Genomic DNA, 24,138 nt, shown 5'->3' on the forward strand with positions numbered 1-24,138 from the left:
CCCCAAACCTATAGAAAAAAGCAAGTATGAGGGCATATGTATGTATGCTTGTAATTCTAGTGCTGGGAAGATGGACAAAAAAATCTGGGGCTCACTGGCTAGCCAGCCTAGCCTAATTAGTGAGTTTCATGTTTTATTGAGAGACCCTGAATTAATGAAAGCTAAATGGGCACTTTTATGAGAATACTGGAGGTTAATCTCTGACTTACACACACACACACACACACACACACACACACACACACACACACACTTGATGCATGCAAGCAGTTTGGATTGACAAAGTCAATTTAATAGTTGTGTTATCATAGAAACTCAGTGGTGTGCAATGTACCCTTTTGAAACAATGGAACTCAGAAGTCAAAGGAATTTAGTTTAGAGCCCCTGTCCATAGGAAAAGGGCATGGGTAAGTATCAGTATCTAAGGGGCTACCTGTCTAGCAGGTTCAATCAGCAATTAGGATTTTCTTAAGAAATTGATTTGAACTCAAACTCTCATTTCTTAGATGATCATTGAATTATGTGAGTGTGAGATGTTTGAATATTCTGGGTCAGCTCAGAGGGGTGAATAAATGGATAAATTTTGGTATCTTTATATGGTATGTCCAAGGAAATGTGAAACAATGTAAGATAACTGAGTAGGTAAAGTTCTTGGAAGCATGAGGACATGAGTCCTGTCCCCAGAAACCACTTTTAGCTGGGAGTAGTGACACAGGATTGCACTCAAAGCAGTTAGGAGTTAAGAGTCTGACAGGTGCCACATGATCACTGTCCAGAGAGCACACTTGTGAGCTTCAGCTGTATAAGGGACTCTGTCTCAAAAACCAATGTGAGCACCATGCTGGGGAACTTTGGCCTCTTTCCGATCTCTCTGTCTCTCTGTTTCTGTTTCTGTCTGTCTCTGCCTTTGTCTCTCTCTCTGTCTCTCTCTCTGTCTTTGTCTCTCTCTGTCTCTGTCTCTCTGTCTCTGTCTCTGTCTCTGTCTCTCTCTGTGTGTGTGTGTGTGTGTGTGTAAAACCTAATGAACCTCTCTAACATGTCCCCAATTCACTTGTGTCTCATTACTTCACTGTGGTAAGATGCTGTGATATTGATGGTATCTTTTTATTTTATTTTATTTTTATTTTTCTTATTAGATATTTTCTTTGTTTACATTTCAAATGCTATCCCCAAAGTTCCCTATACCCTCCACCCCTGCCCTGTTCCCCTACCCACCCACTCCCACTTCTAGGCCCTGGCATTCCCCTGTACTGGTGTAGGAAGCCATTCCAGGCTGTAAACAGGCCAGCTGGATGGAAATCTATTCCAGGCAGTAAACAAGCCCATGTTTGGTAGATATCCCACCCTTAATCCCTGATTGGCTGAGCAAGCCTGCCTGGTGAGGTGATGTGACCTGTGGTGATTGGTGGGGGCGTAGTTGTGGCTGGAGTGAAAAACACTTGTAACCAGAGAGGCTGGGGGATTTTAAGAAAGAAGCTGCCTGAGTAAAACTGCTTTAAGAACCGGTGGTTGGCAAGTGGTGCCGAAGAAACCCGGGACCCCCACCAAAGAGGTTCAGAACTTTCTGCAATCAGGGTCTGTCAACAGGATGAGTACGGTAAGTAACTCACTATCCCAGGATTGGGATTAGGCTCTCAGTAAAGAGACAATAAGGCTCTCGGTAAAGAAACAAATAGGCTCTCCGGCTCTGGAGACAATAAAGGCTCTCTCTGGCTCAGGAGATGAGAAAGTGAAAGTAAGAGGGTAGTGAAAGTAAGAGGATAATAGGGACAGTCTATGGGTTACTTTCTTTTTCTAGCCATTTGAGTAATTTTTCTGAGGGCGTGAGTGACTAGGTATGGGGTCATCACAGTCACACCCAATTTTTTCAGCGCTCGATGAGCTGCTAAGAGTGAAGAGTGCAAAACTCAAAAAGCATACCATTCAAGCCTTCCTCGAGGAGTGTGACAAGGTTGCTCCTTGGTTTGCCGTGTCAGGCCATTTGACTCCTGCTAGCTGGGGTAGGTTGGGAAGAGACCTAGATTTCTCCTGGGAGCAGGGTGTCCTTAAAGAAGGTACTAGAGCAGTGTGGAAACTAGTGAATAGCTGTTTAGAAGATGAGCTTTGTTGTCAAGCAGTGGAATCAGGCAAGCAAGCACTAGAACAATTGAAGGAAGAGAGATCATTAAAGTCTGAAAAGGCGAGCTCATCGAGCTCTGAAAGTGGATCAGAGGAGGATATAGAGGAGCTAGCACAGGAGTTAGGAAGAAGCTCCTTGTATCCTGATTTTACAGGATTAAAGAAGGAGACAAGTGAGGAGCAGAGGAGTAGGGATCAAGGCAAAACCACTAGTGCAGACCTTAAAGATTACAGACGAGAAAGGAGGAGGGAGGAAGTGACCCCTACAGCTCCCCCGCCCTATCAAGATTTGGGCAAGACTGGCAACTCATTTTGCCCTGATGCTTGGAAGGTGGTTAGACTCTTTTTGGGTTGCTTCCCTGTTTTCCTAGATCAACAAGGGAATCGTTACCAAGAACCATTGGACTTTAAAGTTATTAAAAATCTAGCAGAATCTTGCGGAGCCTATGGAGTCTCTGCCGCCTTCACCACAGTTCAGCTAGAAGCCCAGCGATTGGGCAGGGTTGGTGAGGGCATGTCTGTCTCCTGGACAATATCTGGATTGGAGATCATTCCTGATTGAATTTGCTCATGAGTAGGCTGCCGCTAACGCAGCTGCGGGAATCAATTCTAGGATAGAGATATGTTACTTGGTCAAGGTCGCTTTGCGCAACAGCAATCTGGTTACCCCCCCCCCCCCCCGCAAGTTTATGAGCAGATCAATCAGATAGGAATTAGAGCCTGGAAGTCTTTACCAAATAGAGGAAAAGTGAATGGGAATCTAACAAGGATTATACAGGGAGCTACTGAGCCTTTTGCTGACTTTGTGGCTAGAATGGTTGAGGCTGCTGGGAGGATCTTTGGAGATCCTGACACTGCCATGCCGTTAATAAAACAACTGGCATTTGAGCAGTGTACTAAGGAGTGTAGAACAGCCATTACTCCCTACAAGAATAGGGGAATTGAGGCCTGGATGAAGATTTGCCGAGAGCTTGGAGGGCCTTTGAGCAATGCTGGACTGGCCACAGCGGTGATGCAATTGCAGGGAAAAAAAGAGGAACTCCTGCGGGAGCATGTTTCTGCTGTGGCCGGGTGAGACATGTTAAAAGGGATTGTCCAGAAAGAAGTGCAACACAAGGACCTCGAGCTAGACATCCAGGACTGTGCACAAAATGTAGGAAGGGAAACCATTGGGCCAGTGAATGTCGATCTATAGAGGACATCAATGGACAGCCCCTTGTCTCCTCTAATTCAGGAGCTTGTCCAAAAAACGGCCAGCAGGGCCCCTGTCCTCAGGACCCGCAAATATATGGGGCAGTGAGTGTAGAGAACCAGGGGGAGACAACCTGGCCTCTTCTTTATCCTCCTCGAAGCCGAGGAGAGCAACTGAGTGTTCAGCGGGATTAGACCTCTGCTCAACCACCAGAGTCGTATTGACTCCACAGATGGGAACCCAATTAATAGACACAGATTTTAGAGGACCCATACCCAAAGATACAGTAGGACTGCTCTGGGGGAGATCCTCCTCATCCTTGCAAGGTCTTATAGTCCATCCAGGAGAGATCAATCCAGATTATGAAGGAATTATCAAAGTCATGGCCTTCTCGCCACGAGGTCTGGTAGCTATTTCTCCAGGGGATAGGATAGCACAACTTTTAATCATCCCTAGTCTTCATGGCTTATACCCAGCTGCATCACAAAAAAAGGGGAGAAAAAGGATTTGGGTCTTCAGGCACTCAGCTTACCTGTCTGTCATTACAAACGGATCAGCGTCCAGTACTGGAGTTACAGGTGCATGGAAAATCCATCTTGGGGCTTTTAGATACTGGAGCTGATAGGTCCATAATTGCAAGGAAGGACTGGCCAAACGGATGGCCGATTCAGGAGTCAGAACAAATATTACAAGGCCTCGGCTATGCAAAGAGTCCAGACATAAGTGCCAGGATGCTCCCTTGGAAAGATAAGGAAGGGCATGATGGGATGTTTCAACCATATGTGCTTGAGCTGCCCATTACCTTATGGGGTAGGGATTTGTTGAAAATAATGTCCTATTTAGGAGCAAGGTTCGCCCCTACGGCCGTTTGGCCTCAAAAGATACAGTTGAGGGTTGATTCCTTGCATACTTTAAATGATTTTCAGAAATTGTTAGGCAATATCAATTGGATTCGGCCCTATTTGAAGATCCCAAATTTTAAATTAAAACCTCTGTTTCAAGTTTTAGAAGGAGACTCAGAGTTAAGTTCCAAAAGGGAATTAACACCTGAGGCTAGAAAGGCCCTTGCCCTAGTGGAAGAAGAATTGACTAAAGCCCAGCTTCAGTGTTGTAGAGAAGGGTTACCCATCATTTTGATAATATTACTACTGAGATGCAACCCACAGGATTATTGTGGCAAGAATGCCCATTGTTATGGATCCATTCCAAAAGATCTGCTGGGAGGACATTAGATCATTACCCTACAACAGTGGCTTCTTAGCCTTGTTGGGAATTGAGCATTATTTGCAATTTTTTGGTATAAAACCCAGCTCTATTGTAATCCCTTATCATGAGTATCAGCAAAAGGTCCTAACAGCAAATATTGATGAGTGGGCTATTTTAGCCTGTATTAATGAGGGCCCATTTGATAATCATTATCCCAAACATCTGTTAATGACATTTTTTAAGGAACACCCCGTCATTTTCCCTCAAGTGGTGAGGAAAACACCCATTAAGGATGCAGTTAACATGTTTACTGATGGATCAAAAACCGGATGTGGAGTATATATGGTAGAGGGGAAAGATCCTGTGGTCAGGCAGTATTATCCCTGTACTCCGCAGATGGTGGAATTACAAATAGTTATTGAGGTCATTAAGGATTGTGATTTTCCTTTTAATCTAATTTCAGAGTCACAATATGTAGTTAATTTAGTTTTATCCCTAGAAGTGGCAGGCCAAATAAAAGCTCGTAGTACCATCCAAGCCTTAGCCTTACAATTACAGAAGTTGCTGTGGGAAAGACGCCAACCATTATATATTGGACATATCCATGCCCATAGTGGGCTTCTAGGACCCTTAAGTAAGGGAAATGATATTGTGGATAATTGTACTTGTACAGAGTTCATATTTTTAGCATCCCCTATGGAATTAGCCTCACAATTTCATTCTAAATTTCATGTTAATGCTAAAACTCTGCAGAGAAAATTTGGAATCTCTAGAGCACAAGCTCGGGATGTAGTCACTACCTGTGGACGTTGCCTTGAGTTTCAACACCCACCTTCTTATGGAGTGAATCCTAGAGGATTGCTCCCTCTGCAAGTGTGGCAGATGGATGTGACACATTTTTCAGAATTTGGCAAATTGAAATACGTTCATGTATCCATTGACACATGTTCAGGAATAGTTTATGCATCTCCCATGGCAGGGGAAAAGGCCTCCCATGTTATATAGCATTGTTTGGAGGCCTGGGCAGCTTGGGGTAAGCCCCAACAACTTAAAACAGACAATGGCCCTGCATATACTGCCAAAACCCTGGTATCTTTTTGTCAACAGATGGAAGTACAAGTTAAACAAGGCCTAACATATAATCCTCAAGGCCAAGGAATCATTGAACGAACACATAGAACCTTAAAAGAATTATTAATAAAACAAAAAGGGGGAATAGGCTATGGCCATACCCCAAAGATAAGAAATTTTTTACAATTGGATAAGGAAGGTCGCTCTGCTGCTGAACGACATGCTAACACCAGCCCCAGTAAACTGGGGTATGCTAAATGGAAGGATGTGCTTACAGGATCATGGAATGGTCCGGATCCTGTGTTAGCCTGGGGGAGAGGGTCTGTTTGCATGTTTCCACAGAATCTTGAAGAGCCAGTGTGGGTTCCAGAGTGGCTAGTGCGACGCTGTCAAAATGAAGAAGCTGATCTTGCTGGTGATGAGCACATGTCTGGCCCTGATGGGTGCGGAACCCAGATGGGGAATACTGTCTGTGTTTAAATTGGACTGCAAATTTTGATGGCAAGATGAATGAGCTTCGCTCGGCGATTGTTCTACCTGAGTGGATCCTGGCTTGGCATCGGGAAAGAATCGACTGGGATAGGTGCCCTTGCTGTGGCCCTTGTATTGGCATGCATGTTGTGTGTATGGTGTATGTGTCGGTGTATGTGTACGGAGCCATCGCTCCGTAGGATTGTACGGCTAAGCACTGCACAGAGGTTAGTCTGGAAGCTGTTTGACAATCTCTGGGAGGTATGTCTGATTGCACGAGGGTTGAGTGTCCTAGTGTCCTTCCACCAGGAAAAAAATGGCATGGGAGCAGGTCAGGGTTGCTCTGGGTAAAAACCTGTGAGCTTAAGAGTCAATCCTGTACATGGCCCCTATTTCTGCACACTGGGGATCAGACCTTTATCTTCACCCATGGAGCTTGTTCAAAAAAAATATAAAAGGGGGATTTGTAGGAAGCCATTCCAGGCTGTAAACAGGCCAGCCGGATGGAAATGTGTTCCAGGCAGTAAACAAGCCCATGTTTGGTGGATGGCCCACCCTTAATCCCTGATTGGCTGAGCAAGCCTGCCTGGTGAGGTGATGTGACTTGTGGTGATTGGTGGGGGAAGTGGTTGTGGCTGGAGTGAAAAACACTTGTAACCAGAGAGGCTGGGGGATTTTAAGAAAGAAGCTGCCTGAGTAAAACTGCTTTAAGAAGAACTAGTGGTTGTGTTTTGCTTGCTGGTCGAGTGGGACACGACATACTGGGGCATATAAAGTTTGCAAGACCAAGGGGCCCCTCTTCCCAAATGATGGCTGACTAGGCCATCAGAGAGATCATTGCTTTCTCCTTCTGAAGACTGGAAGTAACTAGCTTCCTTTTCGTGAAATTCAGCAACTAGAAAGTTGTCTTCAGCAATCTTGGTTCACTGTATAAATACACTACTCTATTAAGTTGTTGAAATGAAAAGAGTTATAAAATACTTTTCCTGTATGCTAATTACATGTGTCTGATTTTATCTGTTTCAACCTCTTGGAAAACTGAGGTGTTAAAATTTTTATCTCATGTCTGGTAATATAGTTCAGTTGGAGAACTTGGCTAAAATATGTAAAGTCCTAGCAATACATTCTATTCCCAGCACTACAAAAGTTAAATGTGTGCAAGCCCACATCTAATGCCTGCATTCAGGATGTAGAGGCAAGAAGATCAGAAATACAAGGTCATTTACAACTATATGTTTTTGACAACAACTTGGGCTACATGAGACCTACAGTAATCAATCAATCAATCAATAAATAAATCAATCAATATAAATAAAAAAGTAAATAAATAAATTTAAAATTAAAGGCAGTTAAAAGATAAGGCTGAAAAGATGGTCTAGTAGGTAAAGATGACTATTCTAAGCCTGATGACCTGAGATAAATCACAGGGACAAACAAGATAAAATAACTGACTTCCTCAAGTTGTCCTCTAACCTACATGTATCATAGCATAAGCACACACACACACACACACACACACACACACACACACACACACACATACATACACACACACACTGTAATAAATATTCATAAACATAACATTTAAAATTTTTTTCTTGGAAACTGAGAGGGCATGGTTTAATACATCAGCATGGTCTAAAATAACTATTGCCATGCTGTATATAGACTGGCAGGATAAATATTGAAAGTAGTCTCTGAATGGCCAAGGCACACATGTGTAGGTCAGAGAACTCAAGGGAATGAATTCTCTCCTTCCATTAAGTGATCCCAGGACCTGAACTGAGGTTGGCAGTAAGTGCTATTACTCATTGAACTATTCTCCAGTCCAGAAATATTGTTTCATACTTTGTGATTATCACACTAATTTTTAAAATCACATGACTAGATTGCTCCTTGTTTCAAGATGTAGGCTGTTTTGCTTAGATACAGACAGAAAACACAGGCCATCATTCCTCTGTCTGAGATACTAGAATATGGACATAAGCTCTCATTCCTGCATCTTTTGTCCCTTCTCAGTGCCTGACCCTGGAAAACAGTCCAGAGCCAAGTGTTGAAATAGTGTACTCTCAATAGCAGCCTCATCTACCTCTCACTAAAAATTTACATGTGAAGTACACCTGTCATCTAGGGACAAAAAGGTCCATATATACCTGTTTCCATTTATGAGTATCTGCTGTGTGTGTCAGGCAATAGTTCACTCTGGTTTCTTCTAAATTGAAGCTTCTCTTACGCTGCAGAAGAGAACAGTCTGAAGCAGTGACAACTTCCTAACTTGAATAGCAGGAAGTGTTGGAAGAGGGATATTGTAAGACCTACCATCCCAGGCCTTCAGGGGGCTTTATCGAGCCCATTTTGATCCAGCAACACAAAATCCTATTTTGTTTTTCTGATAAAATTGGAGGCAGTTAAAGGTCATGACATACAGATTCAATATCTCCAGAGCAGTTAGGTGAATCATTCTTTAAAATCTCTGCAGCAGGCAGCATGAACAAAGACATTCTTTCATTTACTACCTTAAATAATGTTCTTCAAAGAACAGTAACTAAACAACAATTTACATATCCCAGGGACTTATGTTCCTGTTCTCACACACTCATCAATGCTACCTCTCATTTCTTACATTCTTTATCTGTTGTCAAATAATATCTTCAGAATATTAGCTTCAACTTCTCACTAGAATATTCCCAGCAAGATTTTAAGCCTGATAGGTACAACTAAGTTTACTTATAATCAGTTTTAGTTCTAAAAGATTTTACCACTCAGAAACAAAATACATGGTTATTTTTCATGTTATCTTGTCACAGATTAGAATCATCTAAGTAGAGAACCTTACCTGAGTGTATGTCTTGATGACTTTTATTGATAAGGGTAGACCTACCCTGACTATAGGCATCACCCTCTGGCAGCAGCTCCAATAAGAAGGGTGTGGTAGAAGAAGAAGGGATTTCCAGAATCACTCAGTTCCTACCTGGCATCATCTCACCTTTTGCTTGCTTGACTCCTAAATAGATTTGTTCTGATTTTGCTGCTGATTTCTTCACTGGTAGCAGAACCAGTGTTCCCAAGTTTATGTCATGAACTAGCAACCACCAGCTATGAAACAATCTCTTGGGCTTTGGTTGCCAGGTGGGAATGCTGAAGCACTCAGACTTTTGGACAGAAAAACAAGGACAGGAACAACAGATTATCACAAGTTCCCCAATTCCCTAGTGAGAGGCAGCGATTGTGAAAAGCACCCAGTCTCAAGGACAAAGAAACAACTGGTTTATCAGGTACATCTGCATTACGTTGATTTTGATCCTCTAGAGAACTCTGACTAATTGGGGGTTTGGGAACCATGTTTTGGGTTTAAGAGACTAGTTGTGTTTGGTTTATGACTCTAGAATAAGGGACTGAGATGCTTATTTTACATATCAATGCAGACCCAGACTCCAGGTCTTCTCTGAATCCTTCAGTCCCTACCTAGTATACCCTGCTCTGAACCCTGAACTTTCTAGCTCAGGGCCTGGGCTGCCCTTTCCCAGAAGCTCAGTCATCTCAGACATCTTCTGAATATGGCAATAAATGTTTAAATTTATTATGATACAAACTCCCAAATCCTAACAGTGACCCTCTGCCCAAGGTCTCAAAAAAGATATGGGCACAGCAGAGACAAAGGACTCGACCTGAATTGTTGTACACCAAAAACAAATGCCTTATCCATTGCCAGGACCCAGCATGAACTGTGGACAAACAGAGACACCTAGAGATTTAACTGTCTCACAGTCTCTAAAACAAGGTGAGGGTATCTCTCCCATTTTCCTCCTCCTCCATTGAAGTAGCTTGTCATCTTTTGAGCTTGATGGCCATACTGCTTCTGTGCACCAGGCTACAGAGACCAGAAGAAACTGGAAGGACTCTCTAAGAAGCAGACTATGGACTATTCTATGTTATTTTAGTTAATATATGGCATTTAGATTCTAATTTACACTTCTCAGGTCTCTGATCACATTGACAGCTATGCTGTTTGTAGCTTCAAAGCTAGAGAAGAGGCACCTAACTTCTTACACTGAGGTAATCCACCATAACGTTAGGTCATTACTCAATTCATTACAGATGTAACTTTTTTGCTCTTCTTTTATCGAAAGGAACTCACTTTGCAATGATAATCAAAGTGCTCCCAATAATCAACCACCTGCATCTCATGGTTAATAGTTGGATAGAAAAGGTATAATGTCTAAAGTGTATGTAAGGTTTGAGGATATGAAAGCTTCTAAAAAGTGTTTGAAGGTCTAGGAAGGTGTTTTCATAACTTGTAAATGCAAGTTATGAAAGATTAATCTTTTTGTATACTCATTATTCTTGTAACCTTCAGGGAATCTATTCCAATCCTCCCTTTTCAATCAAATTAACTCAAGATAAGTACTGTCATTCAAGAGACTCCTTCCCTTCCCACCTGCCTGTTCCTAAGGATGGGATCTACTTTCCTTTTTCTGTTCCTGAGAGTCCACACCCATCATCCATCTCCCAAGACCATGGACAAAAAAATTTCAAAGGCACACCCAAGAAAAAAGTTTTTCTCCATAATCTCTTGACTTTATTTTCTGCTCGCTAATCATCCTGGTATACCCTCAGAACCTACATCCAGGAAAGTTCCAAAACAGTTATCCATAGCTAGTCTTGCCTAGCCTCACAGACTTCTTCAACTGGTCCTACACTCTCCTACCCCAGATGATTCTACAATCTGTACAATAGTGAATCTACTAGCTCTTCCTGGAATTGAACAACTTTAGAACTTTTAGCCCTCACTCCATAATGGCTTCTCAATGTGAGCAGGACATACTCGTAGATGATTATGTTGTCCCTTATTCATTTATTATTAACAAAATGCTGGGAAGTTTTGTTGTGGATCCTGGGACAAGGGGTTGATATCCATACTTTACATATCAAGGCAGACCTGGACTCTAGGTTCTCCCTGTATCTTTCATTCCAAACCAGGCATATTCTGCTACTAACAACAAGCTTTCTAGCCTAGGGGCTGAGCTCTACTTCCCACAAAAGTCTTCACTGTATAATTCAGATATTTTGATCTCCTTTCTCTCTACTTCTCTCTCTGTGCTCTCTCTTCACACCTTTTCTTTCTTTTTTTTTTGAAATTATAATGTTCTTTATTTAAGAAAAATATGTAAATATAACTTCTTTTTTTTTAATTAGGTATTTTCCTCATTTACATTTTCAATGCTATCCCAAAGGTCCCCCATACCCACCCCCCCAATCCCCTACCCACCCACTGCCCCTTTTTGGCCCTGGCGTTCCCCTGTACTGGGGCATATAAAGTTTGCAAGTCTAATGGGCCTCTCTTTGCAGTGATGACCGACTAGGCCATCTTTTGATACATATGTAGCTAAAGACAAGAGCTCCCGGGTACTGGTTAGTTCATATTGTTGTTCCACCTATAGGGTTGGAGTTCCCTTTAGCTCCTTGGGTAATTTCTCTAGCTCCTCCATTAGGGGCTGTGTGACCCATCCAATAGCTGACTGTGATCATCCACTTCTGTGTTTGCTAGGCCCCGGCGTAGTCTCACAAGAGAAAGCTATATCTGGGTCCTTTCAGCAAAATCTTGCTAGTGTATGCAATGGTGTCAGCATTTGGATGCTGATTATGGGATGGATCCCTGCATATGGCAATCACTAGATGGTCCATCCTTTCATCATAGCTCCAAATTTTGTCTCTGTAACTCCTTCTATGGGTGTTTTGTTCCCATTTCTAAGAAAGGGTAAAGTGTCCACACTTTGGTCTTCGTTCTTCTTGAATTTCATGCGTTTGGCAAGTTGTATCTTATATCTTGGGTATCCTAAGTTTCTGGGCTAATATCCACTTATCAGTGAGTACATATTGTGCGAGTTCCTTTGTGATTGGGTTACCTCACTCAGGATGATACCCTCCAGGTCCATCCATTTGCCTAGGAATTTCATAAATTCATTTTTTTAAATAGCTGAGTAGTATTCCATTGTGTAAATGTACCACATTTTCTGTATCCATTCCTCTGTTGAGGGGCATCTGTGTTCTTTCCAGCTTCTGGCTATTATAAACAAGACTGCTATGAACATAGTGGAGCATGTGTTCTTCTTACCGGTTGGGACATCTTCTGGATATATGCCCAGGAGAGGTATTGTGGGATCCTCCGGTAGTACTATGTCCAATTTTCTGAGGAACCGCCAGACTGATTTCCAGAGTGGTTGTACAAGCTTGCAATCCCACCAACAATGGAGGAGTGTTCCCCTTTCTCCACTCTTACACGCGTTCTCGACCGGCCAGGAAAGACGCAGCAAACCAGAATCTTCTGCGGCAAAACTTTATTGCTTACATCTTCAGGAGCAAGAGTGCAAGAGAGAGAATGGCGAAACCCCGTCCCTTTTAAGGAGAATTATTCTCCGCCTAGGACGTATTACTCCCTGATTGGCTGCAGCCCATCGGCCGAGTTGTCGTCACGGGGAAGGCAGAGCACATGGGGTGGAAAACTACCCTTGGCACATGCGCAGATTATTTGTTTACCACTTAGAACACAGGATGTCAGCGCCATCTTGTAACGGCGAATGTGAGGGCGGCTCCCCACAGATCCCCCTTTTCTTTTAATAAGAGCAATAGGCCACCCATATTAATGAGAGTGGAGATAGAGATCAAATCCCCAGTGTGCAGGTAAAGGAGCCGTACACATAACCTCCTCCCAGGTTTATCACCCAGAGGGGTCCTGGTCTGGTCCTGTGTCGTTTTACCTGGGGAGAAGGACACTTGGACACTCAACCTTCTTGAAAGATGACATGTCTCCCTAGAATAGGCTCATATATGCCGCAGAGCCCTTCTACTGCAGTGCTTAGCCGTGCAACTCTCTCGGGCTGCTGAAGCACACTCACTCTATCCCGTGCAATGAGACTAGCCTCGTGGGGTGCAAGAGCTGAATGGCCAGCGACCTATTGCTTAAGCATAGATAACCATATATCAGGGGAAACACCATGTTCTAGAGCTGCAAGCGCCTGGGCAATAACCACCTTGTCTCTCCTAGTTTGGGCCTTAAGCTTACAGACCAACCAGAGAAGCAACACTAATCCACAGCAAAGTGTATCTCCAAATAATCCCACCCATACCCATTCTTTAAAGAAGGAAAATGCTGAGGAGATCCAATTGGGTAATCCTTTGGTCAGGGACAGGTCCAAGCACGTGGAGTTGATCTGAATGATGGCAAGTTTCAATTCCCGAAGGGTCTGTTCAAATTCAGCCATCCAATTCTGTAACATATACTGAGAAAGACTTTTTGACAAATTAGCTACCCTAGTAAATTTCTCATACTGAATGGAAGTAACGGACAATCCTGGAAACTTTTGTTCACATCCCAGCTGAGCTATTTGCCATAATACATCTAGTTGTTCCTGGACAAGATCTATGCGTTGATTAATTTCTGCCCATGGAGCATTTTTGGGATCGGAGGATGGCGGCCGCTAAGCCTGCATTGGTGAGAGGTCCCCCGAGCTCCCGACAAACCCTGAGCCAGTCTTGTAAGCCTTTGTTCTTTCTTGGGGCTATGGCCGCTCGGCATTCCTGCGTGGCTTGCTCATAAATAAGCTATTCTACCAGAGGTGCGGCTTGCTCTGAATCTCCAAAAATACGCTCTGCTGCCTCTGTCATTCTGGCCACAAAATCTGAGAATGACTCCTGAGGTCTCTGGACGATCTTTGTTAGTTGTCCAGTGGCCTCACCTGCGCGGGAGAGCGCCTTCCAGGCCCTAATAGCCGTGGAGGAAATTTGGGCATAAGCTCCCCAGTGGTAGTTTGTTTGATCAGCAGTATAAGCTCCCTGACCCGTTAACAAGTCAAAAGTCCAATCTCTCTGCTCTGGAGTCAAAGCAGCAGCGTTTGCTTGGGCCTGCGCTTGTGTAGCCTCTTGCCATAGAGCTCTCCATTCCATATATTTGCCCATACTAGGGAGAGCGGCTTTTGCAATCATTTGCCAGTCGGCAGGAGTTAGTGCCATGCCAGCAAGCCTGTCTAACTGCACCAAGGTAAAATTAGCATTGGTTCCATATTTACGGACCGACTCGGCAAGCTCTTTAATCTGCACATATTCTACCGGAGCGTGGACACGCCCACCCTCGGCTCCTTCAAAGACCGGAAATGCCTGTTGTATTTTCCTTTGTTCCTCCTTTGGAATGAACGAGTCTGTGCATTGCCTCTCTGTCCATTGCCTCTCTGCGCAGGGCTGACGCCTTACGCAGGGCGGGGGCTCCGCATAGGGCGGAAGTGCACTATGACCTTGAAGCCGACTGCCCGGAGGCTGAACAGCATGCTGGCCTTCACCAGCCGCTTTTGGCTTTTTCCTTAACTGATTAGCTAGCATTTTATCTGGTTGGTACCCTTTTCTCTCATAATGAGCTGCTTCCTCCTCCAAGTCTGTTTCTTCAGAGGAGAATTCTTCATCTGCTTCAGAGCTACTAAGAGCTGGCTCCTTGAGCTCATCTAGTGATGAGTATAGGCTCCTTCTCCTAGAGACCTCCGCTAATTGATCTTTTTTCTTTTCTTTTTTCTTTTCCTTCCTTCTAATCTCTCCCCAGGTATTCTTACCTGACCTAAACTTTTCCTCGGGTTCAAGACCCGTGGAAAGGCCTGTATACTTATTTTGTGAACCATATTTCCTCTTTGCTCCTACTCTCTCTCCCCGCTTTACTTCTGATAGATTGCCCTGAATTTCATCCAGAATTTTCAGCCCTGCCTTAACCGCTTGATAACATGTGAAAAGGAACAAAAGGGCTCCTAACACTAGAAAAAGTTCAAGGCCAAACATACCTTGTAAAGCTATTTCCCACTTTACTTCTGATAGACTGTCTTGAATTTCGTTAGAAAGTTCAAGGCCAGACTTACCTTGTAAAGCTATTTCCCACTTTACTTCTGATAGACTGTCTTGAATTTCGTTAGAAAGTTCAAGACCAGACTTACCTTGTAAAGCTATACTTACGGGTACCCTGTTCCCCAGCTGAAGAGTTCTGAATTCACGCAGTTGAATCCTTCTCAACAGTCTGTTTTACGGGAACACTTCATTACCACCGTTCCCCAGCTGAGGAGTTCTGAATCCACACCAGATCCTTCTCAACAGTCTGTTTTACGGGAACCTTTATGACCGTGACCCGCAGTTCTGGTTCCGGAATGAGGGATCTTCCTTGCGCCGGTGATGGTAACCGTCCAGGGTTTTCTCATCCCAGGATTTCTCGTCCCGGGTTTTCTCGTCTCGGGTTTTCTCGTCCCGGGTTTCAGCACCAACTCTTACACGCGTTCTCGCGACCGGCCAGGAAGAACACAGCAAACCAGAATCTTCTGCGGCAAAACTTTATTGCTTACATCTTCAGGAGCAAGAGTGCAAGAGAGAGAATGGCGAAACCCCGTCCCTTTTAAGGAGAATTATTCTCCGCCTAGGACGTATTACTCCCTGATTGGCTGCAGCCCATCGGCCGAGTTGTCGTCACGGGGAAGGCAGAGCACATGGGGTGGAAAACTACCCTTGGCACATGCGCAGATTATTTGTTTACCACTTAGAACACAGAATGTCAGTGCCATCTTGTAACGGCGAATGTGAGGGCGGCTCCCCACACTCCACATCCTCGCCAGCATCTGCTGTCACCTGAGTTTTTGATCTTAGCCATTCTGACTGGAGTGAAGTGGAATCTCAGTGTTGTTTTGATTTGCATTTCCCTGATGATTAAGGATGTTGAACATTTTTTCAGGTGCTTCTCTGCCATTCCGTATTCCTCAGGCTCTTCACACCTTTTCTCATCACCTGTTATTTCTCTCACTTCTCTCTTCCCAGGTGATATCTCTGGTCTCTGTCCTTGTGGACAGTGAACTTGACTGAGAGTAGCTTCCCAATAAACCCAGCTATATCATTTATCTGGCTTGAATTGGCTCATTTCACTGGCAAAGAAATAACCTATCAAGTTGTAGGGAATATTTTCCCCTTATACTCTGTGGATTCCATGGATTGATCTCAGGTTGTCATGGTTTGTGTCATACTGAGGTCAGCCTCAGCATGAGGAGGGTCCTGAGAAAGGTGGGGATATGAGTAGAGTCATATATGAATCTTAGAGTATTAGTTCTCACCCCTGGTTCTTTAAAACAAAACAAAAAACAAGACAAAAGCACATTTTCTTATAGATTTTTTAAATGCCTCTCCTTCATGGGTACCTGGGCACAGTTCTTCTGGCTTCCTGGTACAGTGTACAGCAGTGTTTAGTAACCACTTTCATTTAAGATCAGAAAAGTGTCAGAATACTGAGGATAAAATGATGTTTTATAAAGTTTTAAACTTATGCAAGTAAAGTAGGCATTGTTGTCTTCAATCCTTCAAGTAATTAGAGAATAAAGTACTAACATTTTATATGCTTAAATATAACTTTTTAATTGTCTAATTTTTGTTTCCAATCCTAGCAATTCCATAACTTCATATATTCTCCTTCTAAGACTATTTATTTCTAGATCATATACAAGCCATCCTCCTATAAAATAATCCCACTATCATTTGCTTGTATTTCATAGATTCCTTATTTTTCTATCCATTCATTTTCTTATTGAGAACACTTTAATTCTCTATCCTTGATGTTTCCAAGTTCACTATGGCTAATTAATGCAGTAGTCATTAGAAAGGAGGATGTATGTATCTCTTCATAATTCCAAATTCCTGGCTAAGTCTCAGAATGAACAATTCTACAAAGGATCACATATCTTCTATGACCAACGTTATCCTTTTTAATAGGGTTATTTGATTCTTTTATTGTTGATAATAGTTTTCAGTAGACTGGGTTTTTTTGTTATTCCACAAGAATTTCCGAATTGCTCTTTCTAACTCTATGAAGAATTAATTTGGAATTATGATGGGGATTGCATTGAATCTGTAGATTGCTTTTAGGAAGATAGCCATTTTTACTACATTAATACTGTCAATTCATGAGCATGAGTGATATTTCTATCTTCTTCGATTTCTTTCTTCAGAGATTTGAAGTTCACACCATACAGATTTTTCTGTTGCTTGGTTAGAGTCACACCAAGGTATGTAACATTATTTTTGACTATTGAGAAGGGTGTCAGTTCCCTAATTTCTCTCTGTGTCTGTTTATCATTTGAGTATAGGAATGCTACTTGATTTGTTTGAGTTAATTTGATATCCAGTGACTTTGCTGAAGTTTTTTTTTTTTTTTTATCAGTTGTAGGAGTATATGTATACGATCATATCATCTACAAATAGTGATAGCTTGACTTCTTCCTTTCCAACTTGTATCCCTTTGAACTCCTTTTGTTGTCTAATTGCTCTGGCTATAACTTAAAGTACTGTATTGAATAGATAGGGAAAGAGAGAGAGAAAGGACAGCCTTGTCTAGTCACTCATTTTATTGGGATTGCTTCAAGTTTCTATTTAGTTTGATGTTGGCTACTGGTTTGCTGTAGATTGCTTTTATTATATTTAGGTATGGGCCTTGAATTCCTGATCTTTCCAAGACTTTTAACATGAATGGGTGTTGGATTTTGTCAGATGCTTTCTTAGCATCTAACAAGATGATCATGTGGTTTTTGTCTTTTAGATTGTTTATTTAGTTGATTATGTTGATGGATTTCTGTATATTAAACCATCCCTGCATTCCTGAGATAAACTTGCTTGATCAGGATGGATGATCATTTTGATGTATTCTTGGTTTCGGTTTGCGAAAATTTTATTGAGTATTTTTGCATCGATATTCATAAGGAATATTGATCTGAAATTCTCTTTCAAAAAACCAAAACCAACCAACCAAACAACAACAACAAAAATGCTGAGATGAACTACAAGACCCAAGAGACTCACAAGGCAAGTAGCACAAGTTTGTATAGCCTAGTTGCAGGAAGAAAGGCAAAGAAATTAGGAAAAGAAGATGTTTGGAAATATCAAAGTTGGTGGAAGTTAGAAATATATGTTTAGTGTGCCTGAAGTAAGATAGATACAAATAAAAATAAAAGGGACTTCATACATAGACCACTAATCCCTACACTTACTGATCACCTTGAAATCAGCAGAGAAAATTGTCATGTTACATGGACAAGGGTGATACAAGATTTAACTAATACTTCATAAGAAACATAAGAGGAAAATTCATAAGAATGTATCTCCAAGATGCTAAAATTGAACACTGTCACACATAACACTATAGTGAGGAAAACAAAGCATTGGGCTCAGTGGGAGACCCTGCTTCTGTCTCTAAGCTGGAGATATATCAATGAAGGTACCCTACATCAACTTTGAGATCCTATATGCATGCACATAACACACACACACACACACACACACACACACACACACACACACACACGCACATGGCAAAAATATAACAAAATATTTTGTTATAGTTTTGATTGATATAAAACTATAACAAAATATAAAAATGTGATAAAAACTTCTTGTCTGTGTTATGTTCTATAAGAAGTATTAAAGGCAACTCATGTTGAGAAGTTGTGTTCTTTGGGTGACATGCATCCATAGTAGATTAGATCCTCTGAAGGGTTACTATACAAGCAAATTAAAAGACAAGGAACTTTTCTTTTACCAAATTTTAAAAATTAAAACAAATACATATATTCATTAACAGCTTCAATTATAACAGCAAAAATTGTAGCTCTAATCATGAGACTTATAAGGTACATGATATAGGCTATTTAAAATACAAAGAATGATGTTAAAGTATTAAAAGATTTCTATAATGTTTGCATGAAATGTTGAGATACTAAGCCCATGGAGACTGTGTCTTCTGTTAAAAATACACTGTATAATTTCAGGTGAAACTAATGAATGACAATAAACAGGGTCAATTGCTAAAGGAGAAGAATCACTGTGGATGATGAACTGATGGCTGTACTGTAAATAATATACAATTCATATAGTAGCATCTTCAGACAAGTGAGAAACACACTAAACCTGAAATCAAATGATGAATCAAGAAGCAGAAAAAGAAATGCATCAAGCTAAAAATTAAATGACTCGCACAAATGCAATTTGGCAATTGTTGAAGGACAGATTTGGAGGAATGTTCTCAAATTATGAAAGTTGTGTTGTTTAGAAAAGAAGTAGAAAATCTCTCTGGGAAATATTTTCTAAATATTTCTTATCTTTTCTGTGAAGATCTATGCTTGTAAATCGAATTGAATGTTTTCGTGACTTAAACCTAGGTCAAGATGGTTGTAAATCCATTTCTGACTCTACAATAAAGTTTATTATGTCAAAAAATCCTGTTAGTCCTGTTGGAGGAATGTAATGACTCACTCAGTATCATTTCTTTTATGTTTGTGGATGTATGTAATTTTGTGAACCTTTGAATGCAGGTTCTGAGTCTGGAAGGAGACTTTAGATCCACTAAAACACAAGTTATAGATAGTTTTCAGGAGCTCTACAAGAGTGATGCAAACATAGCTGGGATCCTGTGCAAGAGCAGCATGTGTTTCAAACACTCAGCCATCTCTCTATCTCTAACTCTATCAGAAGTGACCACAAACCAATAGTGTATGTTGGGCTCCAAAATGAACTATGTGTTTGATGTGCATTCCATTTGGTAATCTGGGTTAACATCCATTTCTATGACAAGAAAATGTGAGGACTTTTGTAGTGCAAGAAGGACTACCTCCTAATTATATGACTGGTGACTACAGGGCGCATGAGCTGAATTCTGCTTCTAATGTTGAGGTGATTAGGCAGTGTGAATAGTATGTGTAATGTAGACTTAATGTAGGGTAGAATAGCTTAGAAGCTTCAGAAGTTTAGAAGCAGTCATTAGTTGTTTATAAGATAAAAACTCCTCTAAACAGAAAGTTGCTTGAATATCAAGACAGAGTTCACATGTGTTACATGAAAATATAAGATTAAAATAGGCAAGCTCAAAATGAATCTCTGTTGGTGAGGTATTTCCTGAATATGCAGGAATTCCTGGGTTCACTCTTCAGCACCATATAAAAAGAGTATGGTGACACTCAGCTGCAATCACAGCACTTGGGAGGTGCATGCAGGAGGCTCAGAAGTTCAAGATCATCGTTGGATTCATTGCCAGTTCAAGGTTAGCTTAGACTACATAAGATTCCAAAAATGTAAAAATAATAGAAGTTGAAGTGTTTTAAATAGGAGTGGCCCACATAGACTCATGGATTTGAATGCTTGACCTAGAGGAAGTGGTATTATTAGGACATATGATCTTCGTGGAGGAAATGGGTCACTCTGGAGGCAGGCTTTGGGGTCTCATAGAAGCTCAAGCTACACCCAGTGTGGGATTTACCTTCGGCTCCCTGTGGACCAAGATATGGAACTCTCAGCAGGTCCAGCACAATATCTGCCTGTGCACTTAGACTACATTTCTAAAAGTGTAAGCCAGTCCCAATTAAGTGTTTTCCATTATAAGCATTTTTGTGGTCATGATTTTTCTTTACAGCAATAAATCTTAACTAATAGTGTCTAATGAAAATTTGAAAAAACCAACTGGTATACAAAATTTAAACAATATGCAAATATTATAAATAAACATATTTTATCTACTTATGTAAAAATAATCTGAGTATTCAGTGTTTGGAAAAAACTTAGCTAGCAAGAATTATCTGTCCATACAAATAGATCACACTGATATCTATATTCTTTATATTTTAATTTGTAATTTTCTTACTTCATATATGTATTACTTTAATAAACAGAAATGGGAAAAATAGAAAAGCTTTCACAAAGTGAGAAAATGAAAATGCCATTGTTTCAACTGCTTAAGGAAGGAATATTAAAGAATAAAAATATTTTCATTTAGCTTTAGGCAATATCTTTCATGTCGACTGCTTCTGAAAATCTGGTATCTTCTCAGTGGGAGACTGCTCATTAAGCACATTTCAATAATGTAGCACAGAAATATGGTAAAGTTACTAAAGAGTGATTGTTCTCTCAGAGTGCACTTAGTACATGATCCATAGCTTCTCCTTGAATATATTTTCATTCAATTATTGTTTCTGCTGACCTGAGACATATCATCACCCATAAGTGTGAAAACCCATTTTTAATAAGGGTCATTATTCTCACATTGAACTTGGCTCATGCTATGTTTGTGAAGCTTTGGAAGAGCTTTATGATTTTAGGTTCTTTGAGACTCACATATAGTTTGGGTTTTACAAACTCAGAGGATATGGACTGCATGTGATGACTATAGGAACATTTATTATATTAACTGTACAGTGGTTTTTGTCATTATATAACACTGTGTCCTTATCAATTATAGAGAAGACTTCAGGTATGAACACATGAAAGTGATTCATAGCAATGGAAGAATACCAAAGTATAAATGTTTGTATCAAATATTTTATTGTTTGTCAATTATCTATTATCAACCTCACATATTTTTTCTATCTACCTATTAACCCATTACCTAACTATATCTATCTATCTATCTATCTATCTATCTATCTATCTATCTATCTATCTATCTATCTACTTCTCTATCTATTGTCTATTGATCTCACATATATCTACTTAATCAGCTTTCTACTATTTATTATCTATCTATTAAAATAATCTATTATCTTTTCATGTATCTATTGTATATCAATCTGTATACCACCTATCTATCTTTGAAAAAATATTCTTCTTGGGAATTTTAGGAAGCTGTAGTTTTCTGAACTAAAGATATATTGTGCTGTGGGATGGGATGGGATGGGATGGGATGGGATGGGATGGGATGGGATGGGATGGGATGGTGTAATGTGGTATGGTTTGGGAAGTATTAGTCATCTGTATACTTTTAGGAAAAAGTATTTCCATCTTGATAAATTCATATTTTTGTTGTTTTTAAGCAGTTTGGATCCATTTTTTTCAACAAGCTAAAAGAGTTTATAAACATTGGCTGAAAGCTTGTGAAAATGAAACAGGCATATCTGGGTGGAACTCTTCTCTCTATCTCTAGCCTTCTGATGGAAAGCAAGGATTTCAGTCTCTCTCCTAATTCAACTACAACACTGAGGGTCTTGAGAGGCAACCATCTTGATGTCTAGCACTGGGTTATTTATATAACTGACATGTTTCATTTTTCAATCTGAATTATGTTCCTATTTCAGAGAAGAAAAACTTGAAAGGCATATTGTGGGAGTTAAAATGTAAGAAGTCTTATAAAATACAAGGCATGGGGATCTAGGGGAACTAACTTAAATAACTAGCTAATGACTTCAGATTCTAAGCACCAATTTATTTGCTGCTGGCAGAGATATCTCCCTTCCTCCTTGACCTTGGTAAATTTCCACATTTTATTTTAAATATTTCATTTTTATTCTTTGACTACTTATTATCATGTTCTTTAAGTCCCACATGCCACAATCTTTGCTTCTTGGTCTTTAAATATGATGAAATTGGAACTTTTTGCACATTTATGAGTCTTTGGAGGCCATGATTTAGAGCCAAGTATATGATGTACAGTGTGAGAATTCAAGACACAATGTCATTTCTCTTCTTGCTGACTTCCTCACCTGCACAAGAATGGATACCATTAAAGGAACCTCACAGGTAGTATAAGATGTTGAAATGTTCTATGAGACAACAAATTCATGGATACAAATAAAAGTTACATGGAAGTCATATCTCCTGTCACCAAGCCATAACACTGTGGAAGCATAGGATGTTTTTCAAATTTATATGCATGTGTTTATTTATATGTGTGCATATGTAAGTTTTCATTTGCGCTTTCAGTGATTTATGCATGTGGAAGCGACAGTACAAATTTAACTGTCATTTTTTAGGCACTTTTCACAATTTGCTTTTACATAGAGTCTCTAAGCTGCTTTGATCTCATCCATTAGACTGAACCGTTGAGATCCAAGGATCCTTCTATCTTTGCCTTCCCAGATCTAGAATTAGAAGTGCACACTACCAACCCAGATGTTGAAGAAAAAAAAAATGGCTTCTGAGAATCAAACTCAAATCCTCATGTCTCAGACTCTCAGATAGAAAAAACAATAACAGTCAATCCCCTACAACACCAACATGCTAACACTTGGTTGAATAGCTAAAAATAAACATCATTTTCAGAAACATAGCCACAGGTAATAGTTCTTTTCTTTGGCCTCTGGTTTATATAACATAAGGCAATTTAATGGTTCAAGTATCACAGTGCTTGTATGTATGCAGTTGCCAGTCTACAAAACTTGCCAAATTTTGAAATATCTCTTCAGTGTTAAGGAGCTGGAGATCTTAGTGTAGCCCAGGATTCCATCTATAATTGTTGGATTAGAGTCAGAGAAGTAGAAAATTGGAATTGACCCAACTTTCTGTGAAATGGAAAGTACAGTTGGCAGTAGGGCTAAATATGGAGAATGGTAAATGAAGGGATACATTGTTTTAAAAGCTTACTCTAGCATCAAGTAGAAAAAGACAAATCAGATGAACAGACTTTAGCTGCCTCAACTCCCTGCACCTCCATGTTGATTGTGAAGACTTTAGTTCAGCAGGACAGCAGGAAAGGAGATAAGGGAGTTGATTTCAGAGAAGCTGCTCCCCTGTGGGGTCCTGTCATTTCTGTGAAGCATGGAAAAGGGAAGATGAAGGCATCAAATGAGAGATAGATGTGCTTGGTAAAGATAGAAAAGGTAACAAAATCAAGTGCACCCCCTAAGACTTAGAATTTTTTAACTAAAATGGACAGTATACATTTCTGTTCAATGGTACTTGTATTAAGAATTCTTGTATTAAGAAGACTGTTCCTTTTATATTAAGTTACTAATGAAATAATATTTCCTTTCTTTGCCTGGTCCTTAGAAGATTCTATAATGTCTTCACAAATGCCTTCACCAGTTCCCTCAGACTTAGAAAATAATCAGGTTCTTTATGTGATCCACACAGGAACTTCTTGTGCACTAGCTGATAGACAAAAGAGTTTTTATTAAATTTTTTTGTGTGTTTTGTTTTTTTGTTTGTTTGTTTGTTTGTTAGACAGGTCCGTTAGTAGGTTAGTAGTTTGGAATCTAGTGAGTAGAGTAGACTGGCTGCTCATTGAACCACAGGGATCGGCCAGTCTCAAAGACGTCAGCACT

At 40.6% G+C, this 24,138-nt stretch overlaps 1 long non-coding RNA gene across 1 annotated transcript; it reads left to right on the forward strand.

The window, feature by feature from the left end:
• Window positions 1-1,456: 1,456 nt before the first annotated feature.
• Gm7967 (predicted gene 7967) lies at window positions 1,457-19,330 on the forward strand. Its single transcript, NR_166494.1, has 3 exons — window positions 1,457-1,597; window positions 17,071-17,127; window positions 18,883-19,330. It is a non-coding gene; the product is annotated as a predicted gene 7967 (long non-coding RNA).
• Window positions 19,331-24,138: the final 4,808 nt, after the last annotated feature.

This window comes from Mus musculus, chromosome 1 (genome assembly GCF_000001635.26).
Source record: "Mus musculus strain C57BL/6J chromosome 1, GRCm38.p6 C57BL/6J".
Classification (NCBI taxonomy): Eukaryota; Metazoa; Chordata; class Mammalia; order Rodentia; family Muridae; genus Mus; species Mus musculus.